The sequence below is a fragment of the Neoarius graeffei genome, chromosome 22, assembly GCF_027579695.1.
Source record: "Neoarius graeffei isolate fNeoGra1 chromosome 22, fNeoGra1.pri, whole genome shotgun sequence".
In the NCBI taxonomy this organism is placed as follows: domain Eukaryota; kingdom Metazoa; phylum Chordata; class Actinopteri; order Siluriformes; family Ariidae; genus Neoarius; species Neoarius graeffei.
In genome coordinates, this window is record NC_083590.1 from 59,638,503 (window position 1) to 59,647,859 (window position 9,357).

Below are 9,357 nucleotides of genomic sequence, written 5' to 3' on the forward strand. Positions count from 1 at the left end.
TACAACAAAGAAATTCTTACAGAAGCACCGATAATAGCCTGTCATGCCCAAAAAACGGCGCAGCTCACGCCTGGTGGTGGGAACTGGGTAGGCTACCACAGCCGAGACTTTAGCCTCCACCGGTCGGACCTGCCCCTGCCCCACCTGTTTACCCAGATAGGTGACGGTAGCCTTGCAAAATTCACACTTGGCAAGATTAAGAGTTAGATTCGCATCCGCCAACCGCTGAAATACTGTCCTCAAGGTGGACAGGTGGCTCGACCACTTACTAGAGTACACCACCACATCATCGAGGTATACATTATACTGTGGAACATCACCCAATACTTGGTGCGTTAAGCGCTGGAAAGTAGCGGGTGCATTCTTTAACCCAAAAGCCATGACTGTGTACTGCATGAAGTGGTCGGGGGTCACAAAAGCCGAGATATCGGACACTCTGTGTTAACGGAACCTGCCAGTACCCTTTTAAGAGATCTAATTTTGTGATGTAAGTGGCCGGGCCAATACTGTCCACGCAGTCATCAATACGGGGCAAAGGGAAACTATCGGACACCGTGACCGCATTTACCCTCCTAAAATCGGTACAAAAATGGGGCATTCCATCAGCTTTTGGCACTAACAAACACAGGGAACTCCAGGGGCTGCAACTAGGCTTAGCTAAACCGTTTTCCACCAGGCACTCCACCTCAGTCTTCATTAGCTGACGTTTATCTACTGAGCATCAATAGGCATGTTGCTTAATAGGAGCAGACCCCCCCACATCAATATCATGCTGCAATACCTTAGTACAAGACGGCACATCCCCAAGCAAGGTAGGAAAGGACTGAAACAAGCTCAGAATTTCATATCGCTGTTCGGCTGGGAGGTAAGAAAGACGGTAGTCAGCATCCGACAGAAACTCAGAATTTGTTAGTTTACCACTCTGTTGGCCACCAGAGGGCACATTGAGTCCGTCATCTGCTGGTACCTCAGCACAAACCAGGGAAGCCGGCTGTCCAGCGTTGCCCCGCACCCGAGACGGTTCTCTGGGAAAATAAGATTTTAACATATTTACATGACACAGTTGTGTTTTTTGTCTACGTTCAGGGGTGCGGATGATATAATCCGTGTCTGATACCCTTTTGTCTATCACATACGGACCCAGAAACCGGGCGGTGAGAGCAGAACCAGGCACTGGTAACAACACAAGCACTTGGTCACCAGGGTGGAATTTGCGCACCACCACCTTACGGTCATACCGCTTCTTCATATCCTCCTGGGAAGCGGAAAGGGCCTCCCTTGCCAGCGAAGTGGCGCTATGTAATCGCACTGTGACACAAAATCTAAAACATTGGTTTTAGGAGGGGAACTGGTCATGAACTGGTCTTGCAACACTTTTAAGGGGCCACGTATATTGTGGCCAAACACCAGCTCCAATGGACTAAACCCAAGTGACTCCTGCTTAGCATCACGGATAGCAAAGAGCATAAACGGCAGCCCCTCATCCCAATCTTTCCCGGACTCATAGCAATATTTCTGCAACATTGATTTTAAAGTTTGGTGCCATCGCTCTAACGCACCCTGTGACTCTGGGTGGTAAGCACTACCTACAGAATGGGAAATCCCCAAGGACTGCAGGGCCTGTCGGAATGCTTTTGACATAAAATTCGTGCCCTGATCTGTCTGCACGATACATGGAAGGCCATAAGTGGTGAAGAACTTTAGGAGGGCTTTACTCACCACCGACGCAGTAATTTTCCGAAGAGGAATAGCTTCAGGAAAATGAGTCACGACACACATCACCGTCAATAGGAACTGGATACCGGATTTAGTTTTTGGTAGGGGACCCACACAGTCTACGATAACATGCTCGAATGGCGCGCCGACAGCGGGAATGGGACACAGCGGGGCTGGAGGAACCTTTTGATTTGGTTTACCAGTTATCTGGCATGTGTGACACGGTCGGCAAAAACGGGCTACGTCCGCTTTCATTCCAGGCCAAAAGAAATGTTTTAGGACCTGATCATACATTTTAGTCACCCCCAGATGACTGGACCACAGATGTTCATGGGCCAACAACAACACATGCTGCCTACAACCCTCCGGAACCACTATTTGATGGACCGACCCCCAGTCCTCATCCACCCCTCCCAGTCGAGGAACCCACCTCTGCACCAACAAGCCATCATCCAGTAAGTACAACGATTTTATTTTATTTCCATGATTATCATCAACAGCAGCAAAACACTTTTTCAAAGAGGAATCAGACTTCTGAGCTTTTATGAAGGCGTCCCGATTTAGTGGCAGGGTGACATCAGGAGTGGTAACCGTCTCCACTACCTCTGGCAACTCAACAGAAGGGGGCAGCTTGTCCTCAAACAGGGTGGTACCGAACAGAGAGTCAAACAGATTCACTTCCTTACCCTGCTTACGGGCCTGAGCTCTGGTCAAGACACTGATGCCGAACACATCTGGGTGTTTTTCAGCTAAGACATCAGGCTCATGAACAGAGATAGGGACACTCACGATTTCTGGAGAAGGGTAAACTTTCCCACCTGCAAAGTCATTTCCCATAATAAATTCAACACCTTCTATAGGGAAAGAGGCACGAGCAGCCACCGAAAAGAAACCAGTCACCAACTGTGATCGCACATGGACGCAGTGGAGGGGCGCAGGCACAAAACTCATCCCAATCCCCCTAACCATAGCACTCACATCACAGGCAGACTCTTTATTCAAAGGTAAAACGCTAGATAGTATAAACGACTGGGAACCACCAGTGTCACGGAGAATGGTAACCGGGCGCTGATCCTCCACTCTACCTGTGAGTGACACGAACCCACGAGAAATGAACGGTTTAAAACACTCGTCTGACTCGGGTATGGCAGGACACTGACTGATTGGTGACGAGCCCGCCGTTTTAATCAGACCCACTCCTTTTGGTGGTTTTGGCACAGCCCCCTGCTGCCTCCGCTTCAGCGCCTCACAGTCAGCAACCAAATGGCCTGGCTTGAGGCAATAAAAGCAGGGCTTTCCCCCTCTTGGGCCCTGAGCAGGTGGACTGGGACAGGGAGCTGGACCCACCGGCGAGTCAACAGCCTTGTGGGAAAAGGTGCGGGTGGAAAACGGGTCATGCCGGTCGAAGTTGGTTTTGTGCGTCAGTGAAAACTCATCTGCTAGCACCGCAGCCTGCTGCAGTGTTGACACCTTTCGCTCATTTAAGTATGTAACAATACGGTCAGAAACACAGTTCTTGAACTCTTCCACCACCAGTTCCCGCAAGGAGGCTACATCCCCAACCTTACATGCCGCACACCACCTGTCAAACAACACACCCTTTTCCTGGGCAAAGTCGGCATAAGTTTGGCTATGGTTTTTCCTGAGCCCCCTGAAGCATTGGCGGTACGCCTCTGGCACCAGCTCATATGCCCGCAGGACAGCTCCTTTAAGTTTATCATATTCTAGGCTATCAGTAACTGAGAGTGACGCGCAAGCTTCTTGGGCTTTACCACTTAGCTTGCACTGTAGCAAAACGGCCCACACCTCCTGTGGCCAGCTTAATGCTACAGCGATTCGCTCGAATGCACTAAAATAGGTCTCAACCTCAGCCTCGCGGAACACCGGGACCAGGGGAATATTTTTACTCACATCAAAGCCCCCTCTGGTCAGAGACGGCGGTGACTTGGTCACCACCCCCAACCCTGTCTGCAGTCCCAACTGCCTCATTTTAATCGCTGTATCTGCCTCCAGTTTCCTCAATTCCAACTCCCTCCGAAGTTGGAATTCCCTCTCACGCTCCTCCTTCTCCAGCTGGAGGCAAGCGAGGCGAATTTTTAGCCGAGCGTCAATCTTCAGACCAGGGGAGGACTCGACTGAAAAGGGATCAAATTGTGGCAGAGTGACCGGTTTCTTTTCCTCCAGCACACTGGAGCGAGGGGTCAACCCAGTCGGCTGGGCCTCAGCCAGCTCCTCCAAAGGAGAAGAGGGGTGACTCACCACAACATTTGTGTCCCCGATACCACTTGGGAAATCCCCGGGCACCAGGCTAAGCACCCCTTTAGCCACTAAAGCCTCCACAACCGCAGCTTTCAGGTCACACTTACGGAGAGAAAATGGGACGGAGACGCCATAGTGCCTGGCGATTTCAAACAAGTCCCGTTTCCTACACTCCTCCAATCGACCCCACGTAGGACCGGCCACAAACGCTGCTACATCAAATGTTGCCATGGCTAACAGTAGCGCTACAGTCACAAAACAAGAGAACACAACTAACCCACTACACAACACAGACCCACCGGCTAACAGTTCACCCCCAGTTCCTACCTAACCAAAACTTCACCTACCTCAATCTTCTCGGAGCGTTCCAGGCTCGAGGCGACTTTAAAGGCTATCCCTCGGCGGCCAAAGCCCCGAACGCCTACCCCCGCCAGGGAAATATATCCCCACCCAGGATTACTCCAAAAACAAAAAAGGCAAAATAATAAACGAGTGCCTGATGGAAAGACTGAAATCAGCCTAGCTGGACACTCACCTATCTCAACCAGGGAGACTGTCAAAAACCACACACATGCCAGTGATCCACAACCAAAACCCTCTCCTTCGATGGAGAGCTCCCGGACGAGCCCCCACACAGTGTCTTGACCAGAGCTCAGGCCCGTAAGCAGGGTAAGGAAGTGAATCTGTCTGACTCTCTGTTCGGTACCACCCATCCTTTCCTACCTTGCTTGGGGATGTGCCGTCTTGTACTAAGGTATTGCAGCATGATATTGATGTGGGGGGGTCTGCTCCTATTAAGCAACATGCCTATCGATGCTCAGTAGATAAACATCAGCTAATGAAGACTGAGGTGGAGTACCTGGTGGAAAATGGGTTAGCTAAGCCTAGTCGCAGCCCCTGGAGTTCCCCGTGTTTGTTAGTGCCAAAAGCTGATGGAATGCCCCATTTTTGTACCGATTTTAGGAGGGTAAATGCGGTTACGGTGTCCGATAGTTTCCCTTTGCCCCGTATTGATGACTGCGTGGACAGTATTGGCCCGGCCACTTACATCACAAAATTAGATCTCTTAAAAGGGTACTGGCAGGTTCCGTTAACACCCCGAGCGTCCGATATCTTGGCTTTTGTGACCCCCGACCACTTCATGCAGTACACAGTCATGGCTTTTGGGTTAAAGAATGCGCCCGCTACTTTCCAGCGCTTAACGCACCAAGTATTGGGTGATGTTCCACAGTGTAATGTATACCTCGATGATGTGGTGGTGTACTCTAGTAAGTGGTCGAGCCACCTGTCCACCTTGAGGACAGTATTTCAGTGGCTGGCGGATGCGAATTTAACTCTTAATCTTGCCAAATGTGAATTTTGCAAGGCTACCGTCACCTATCTGGGTAAACAGGTGGGGCAGGGGCAGGTCCGACCGGTGGAGGCTAAAGTCTCGGCTGTGGTAGCCTACCCAGTTCCCACCACCAGGCGTGAGCTGCGCCGTTTTTTGGGCATGACAGGCTATTATCGGTGCTTCTGTAAGAATTTCTCTGTTGTAGTCGCCCCTCTTACTACTCTGTGTAGCCCAAACATCCCTTTTGTGTGGACCACAGCGTGTCAGCATGCTTTTGAAGCGGCTAAATCTCTCGTGTAGTGCCCCTGTACTTGTTGCACCTAACTTTTCTCTTCCCTTTCAGCTAGAAGTCGATGCTAGTGCGTCTGGGGCTGGCACGGTATTGCTCCAGAGTGATGGTAGTGGGGTTCCTCATCCAGTGTGTTTCTTCTCTGCAAAATTCAAACCTTATCAGCTGAACTACTCCACCATTGAGAAGGAAACCCTAGCCATGTTACTTGCTTTACAGCACTTTGAGGTCTATGTAGGTTCAAGTACACTCCCAGTGATCGTGTACACTGACCATAATCCCCTTGTGTTTCTGGTCCAGATGTACAACCATAACCAACGGCTGATGCGTTGGTCTTTGTTGGTGCAGGGGTACAATATTGAGGTCAAACACAAAAAAGGGGTTGATAATGTGGTAGCTGATGCTCTCTCCCGTGGGTGAGGTAACAAATTGAAAATTGTAAACCGGTATTCCCTACCACTTTCCTAAACAAACTGGGGGTTTGTTTTTTATGGGTGGGGGTGTTACGACCCTGGTGCCAGGGGTCGTGTGTGTGGTTATGTGTGGGTGCATGTTTTTTTTTCTCTCTCTCTTTCTCTCTCAGGTGGATGCCCCTTCCTCTTATACGCAGCTGTTCCCACTCACCATGTTTAAAAGTGAGAGGGAGGCGCCTTTCGAGAGGTGTGTGAGCCGGTGGGCTGTGGCAGTGACAGTTAGGAGAGAGAGAGTTGTGAGCTACGTCTAGCGAGTGTGCGCTGCTCCTTTAAGGGAAAAGGAGCGTGCGTAATCCCAGAACTGTTTGGTTGTGGTTCGTTTATTGTAGTTTTGGTGAGAACCTGGCTCTTGCGCTTGTTTTTTTTTCTTTGTTTGGAGACCAGTGCTTTTAGCTGTTTTTTTCTACTATTTTGTGAATAAAAACGGTTTCCATTTCGGCCCTGAGTCCGCCTCCTTGTCCTCTTTTTCCTCCCGGGTCTTTTTGGTTTATTTCTGTTGCTTCCCCCCATCCCCTATTTGCCACAGGGAACTAACCCTCACCTCTCCATAACAGCTGATCAGGTGTTGAAGGAGCTGAGGAGGATCAAGACAAGGAAACTGCTGGCCTTGATGGTATCAACTCCAGACTGCTTAAAGACTGTGCAGATCAGCTCTGTGGGATACTTCTGTACATCTTCAACCTGAGCCTCAGTCTGGAGAGAGTTCCACTTCTGTGGAAAACATCATGTGTGGTTCCAGTTCCCAAGACTGTGCACCCCAGGGAGCTCAACCACTTTAGGCCAGTAGCTTTAACGTCTCACCTGATGAAGATCATGGAAAGGATTGTTCTCTCCCACCTCTGACACCTGGTGAACAGTGAGATGGACCCCCTGCAGTTCGCATATCGACTAGGCATTGGTGTGGAATATGCTGTCATCTACCTGCTACACCGGTCACTTTTACACCTGGAAGGCACTGGGAGAGTCATGTTCTTTGACTTCTCCAGTGCTTTCAGCACAATCCAGTCATCACTGCTTAGGGGGAAGCTGGAGGGAGCTGGTGTCAACTGCCACCTGGCTGCATGGATCATCGACTACCTCATTAACAGACCGTAATATGTGAGGCTCCGCAACTGTGTGTCCGATGTGGTAGTCTGCAGCACAGGGGCTCCACAGGGTACAGTGCTCTCTCCTTTCCTCTTTACACGTTACACATCTGACTTCAGCTACAACACGTACAGCTGCCACGTCCAGAAGTTCTCGGATGATACAGCCATCGTTGGAAGTGTGTCAGAGGGGGGACGATCTGGAGTACAGAGAGGTCATCACCAACTTTGTCGCCTGGTGCAAACTGAACCATCTGTGCATCAACCCCAGCAAGACAAAGGTGGTGGTGATCGATTTCAGAAGGGCGGATCCTCAAATCGCATCAGTGAACATCCAGGGTTTGGACATTGAGATCGTGGAGGAGTACAAATACCTGGGTGTTCACCTCAACAACAAACTGGACTGGACAAGCAACACAGATGTCCTGTACAAGAAGGGCCAAAGTCGTCTCCACCTGTTGAGAAGACTGAGGTCTTTTGGTGTGTGCAGGACACTGCTTAGGACTTTGTGGTGGCATCAGTGATTTTCTATGCTGTGGTCTGCTGGGGCTGTGGAAGTTCAGAGAGGGACACGAAGAAACTTAATAAACTGGTCAGAAGGGCTGGCTTAGTCTTGGATGGTCCTCTGGACTCCATTGAGGAGGTGGGTGAGAGGAGGATGTTAGCCAAGCTGACCTCTATCATGGATAACCCCTCTCACCCCCTACATGAGGCTGTGGGGGCCTTAAGCAGCTCTTTTGGTAGTAGACTGCTACACCCACGGTGTAAGAAGGAGAGATACCGCAGGTCATTCATACCTACTGCTGTCAGACTGTATAACACCCACAATTTGTAATGTAGCACCAATAACCTGTTTGTCTTTATATTTGCACTACTTCACCACTACTACCTCTTTCATCTTTCATCAATGCAATTATTGTGTGCAATAATATAGGTCTTAAACTATTTTTATACATCTCATCTCATTATCTCTAGCCGCTTTATCCTTCTACAGGGTCGCAGGCAACCTGGAGCCTATCCCAGCTGACTACGGGCGAAAGGCGGGGTACACCCTGGACAAGTCACCAGGTCATCACAGGGCTGACACAGACACAGACAACCATTCACACTCACATTCACACCTACGGTCAATTTAGAGTCACCAGTTAACCTAACCTGCATGTCTTTGGACTGTGGGGGAAACCGGAGCACCCGGAGGAAACCCACGCGGACACGGGGAGAACATGCAAACTCCACACAGAAAGGCCCTCGCTGGCCCCGGGGCTCGAACCCAGGACCTTCTTGCTGTGAGGCGACAGCGCCAACCACTACACCACCGTGCCGCCTATTTTTATACTCTCGTCTCGTCTCGTCTCGTCTTCTTCCGCTTTATCCGGGACCGGGTCGCGGAGGCAGCAGTCTAAGCAGGGAAGCCCAAACTTCCCTTTCCCCAGACACCTCGGCCAGCTCCTCGGGAAGAACACCGAGGCGTTCCCAGGCCAGCCGAGAGACATAGTCCCTCCAGCGTGTCCTGGGTCTTCCCCGGGGCCTCCTCCCGGGGGGACATGCCTGGAACACCTCCCCAGGGAGGCGTCCAGGAGGCATCCGAAAAAGATGCCCGAGCCACCTCAGCTGATTCCTCTCGATGTGGAGCAGCAGCGGCTCTACTCCGAGCTCCTCCCGAGTGACTGTGCTTCTCACCCTATCTCTAAGGGAGCGCCCAGCCACCCTGCGAAGGAAACTCATTTCGGCCGCTTGTATCCGCGATCTTGTCCTTTCGGTCATTACCCAAAGCTCATGACCATAGGTGAGAGTCGGAACGTAGATCGACCGGTAAATTGAGAGCTTCGCCTTTTGGCTCAGCTCCTTCTTCACCACAACGGACCGGTAAAGCGACCGCATCACTGCGGAGGCTGCACCGATCCGCCTGTCGATCTCACGCTCCATCCTTCCCTCACTCGTGAACAAGATCCCGAGATACTTAAACTCCTCCACTTGAGGCAGAACTTCTCCACCAACCTGGAGAGGGCAAGCCACCCTTTTCCGGTCGAGAACCATGGCCTCGGACTTGGAGGTGCTGATTCTCATCCCAGCCGCTTCACACTCGACTGCAAACCGCCCCAGTGCATGCTGAAGGTCCTGGTTTGAAGAAGCCAACAGGACAACATCATCCGCAAAAAGCAGAGATGAAATCCTGTGGTTCCCAAACAGGATTCCTTCTGG